This window comes from Colobus angolensis, unplaced genomic scaffold (genome assembly GCF_000951035.1).
Source record: "Colobus angolensis palliatus isolate OR3802 unplaced genomic scaffold, Cang.pa_1.0 Scaffold16, whole genome shotgun sequence".
In the NCBI taxonomy this organism is placed as follows: Eukaryota; Metazoa; Chordata; class Mammalia; order Primates; family Cercopithecidae; genus Colobus; species Colobus angolensis.
The window spans coordinates 23,468,151-23,470,896 of NW_012114710.1; the positions used below are offsets into that span (position 1 = coordinate 23,468,151).

A 2,746-nucleotide genomic window follows, 5' to 3' on the forward strand; every position below is an offset into this window, starting at 1 on the left:
GGTTTCAGTGTGTTAGCCAGGATGGTCTCGATCTCCTGACCTCGTGATCTGCCCGCCTCAGCCTCCCAAAGTGCTGGGATTACAGACGTGAACCACCGTGCCCGGCCTACTATACACTTTCATATGACAGCACAATAGATTTATTTATACTAGCATCAGCACAAACATGAGTAATCCATTGAGATACAAAGTTACAATGGCTACAACATCACTAGATGGTAGGAATTTTTCAGCTTCATTATAATCTTATGGGACCATGATCATTTGTGCAGTTCATCATTAACCAAAACGTTGTTATGCAGCATGACTGTCTTTTTGTAATTGGCTTATTTCACTTAGCATAATGTCTTCAAAGTTTATCCATGTTGTAGGCATATGTCAGAATTTCCTTTCTTTTCAGGGCTAAATAATATTCCATTGTACGTGTACACCACATTTTCCTTGTCTATTCATCTGTTAATGAACACTTGGGTTGCTTCTACATTTTAGTTTTTGTGAATAATGCTGCTATGAATGTGAGCATACAACTTATCTTTGAGACTTTGCTTTCAATAATTCTTTTTTTTTTTTCTTTTTTTTTGACACGGGGGGTCTCACTCTGTCACCCAGGCTGGAGTGCAGTGATGCAATCTCTGCTCACTGCAACCTCCACCAGCCTGGGCTCAAGCAATCCTCCCACCTCAGCCTCCCAAGTAACTGGGACTACAAGGATGTGACAACATGTGCAGCTAAATTTTTGTATTTTTTGGTAGAGACAGGGTCTTGCCATTTTGCCCAGGCTGGTCTTGAACTCATGAGCTCAAGCAATCTACCCAATTTGGCCTCCTAAAGTGCTGGGATTACAGGCATGAGGCACTGCATCTGGCCCGAGACCCTGCTTTCAATTCTTTTGGGTATATACCCAGAAGCCGAGTAGCTGCATCATATGGTAATTTTATGTATGTATACAAATATATATACACATATGTTTTTATGTATGTATATAAACATATATACATATATGTATGTATTTTAATATATATACACACATATATGTACTTTTTTTTTAAAATAGAGACAGGTTCTTGCTCTGTTACCCAGGCTAGAGTACAGTAGTGAGATAATAGCTCACTGTAACCTTGCCTGCCAGGCTCATGTAATCTTCTGGCCTCAGCCTCCTGAGTAAGTAGTACTATATGTGCATGCTATCATACTCAGCTAATTTTTTAAACTTTTTGTAGAGATGAGGTCTCACTATGTTGGCCAGACTGGTCTTGATTTCTTTGCTTCAAGCGACTCTCCTGTCTCCACCTCCCAAAATGCTGGGATTACAGGCATGAGCTGCTGCATTTGGCCTATATTTTTAATTTATGGAAAAAACATCATATTGTTTTCCAAAGTTAACTAGTTACTTTTTGCATATGTGAAGGTATGAATAGTTGTATGTCGCTCTTCTATCCTTCTAGCTTACTAAATTATTTTATTCTGCTTTATCTTGAATTATCTTGGATTGTTGGGGATGCCATTATATCATCTACACATAGAAAGTTTAAACTTTTTCTATTCAATTATTATGCAAAATTAGGTCAGGCGAGGTAACTCATGCCTGTAATCCCCACATTTTGGGAGGCCGAGGCAGGCAGATCACGAGTTCAGGAGTTTGAGACCAGCCTGGTCAACGTGGCAAAACCCCATCTCTACTAAAAACACAAAAATTAGCCAGGTGTGGTGGCAGGCACCTGTAATCCCAGCTACTTAGGAGGCTGAGGCAGGAGAATCACTTGAACCCGGGAGGCGGAGGTTGCAGTGAGCTGAGATCACGCCATTGCACTCCAGCCTGAGCGACAACAGCGAAACTTCGTCTCAAAAAAAAAAAAAATTCTTATCCAAAATTAAAACAATTAGAATTGCCTTCTTGTCTGATTAAAGTGGCTAATACCTCAAATACAATGTTAAGTAGTAATAGAGATAGGGGCATCTTGTGCCTGTTCCAGATCTTGGTGGGATTCCCTCTAGCATTTTTCCCATTTCCTTGGGTGCTAGTTTTATGACTAAGGGATATATAATTTGTTATGTTACTCTGGGATGTTTTCTAGTACCAACAACCAATTCTCCGATTCTCTGGGTACCAAGCAAATGTTCAACAACTCAATTTTGACAGTGACTATCCTGAGTTAGTGCAGACACCACAGATTGAAGTCTCAGTCCCAGGACACTGCCCCCACTTCTAATGCCAGTCACACGTCCCAGGCCTCCTGTCCTTCTGACCAACTGACTGTAAATCAGGGGGTCCTATGACCCCCCTTTCATGTTTTCTTTTTCTTTTTTTCTTATTTTCAGAGACAGGGTCTTGCTTTGTTACCCAGGCTGGAGTGCATTGGCACGATCGTAGCTCACTGCAGCCTCAAACTCCTGAGCTCAAGCAATTCTCCAACTTCAGCCTTCCTAAGTGCTGGGATTACAGGCATAAGCCACCTCCCCTGGCCTCCCTTCATGTTTTATAATTTGCTATAAGGACTCACAGAATTCAGAACAGAATTAAGAAACATCTTAATTATGTTTACCAATTTATTACAAAGGATACAAATGAACAGCCAGATGCAAGGTCCGGAATGGTCCAGAGAACAGGAGCCTTTGTCCTGTGGAGTTGGGGTGTGCCACCTTCCCAGAATATGGATGAAAATTTGGAAGTTCTCTGATCCCCATCGTTTAGGACTTTTTATGGAGGTTTTACCATGCAGCCATAATCAATTATTAACTCAATCTC

At 41.0% G+C, this 2,746-nt stretch overlaps 1 pseudogene; it reads left to right on the forward strand.

Annotated features, from left to right (window-relative positions):
• Positions 1–2,746, forward strand: part of LOC105508350 — a 42,061-nt pseudogene that overhangs the window by 15,197 nt on the left and 24,118 nt on the right.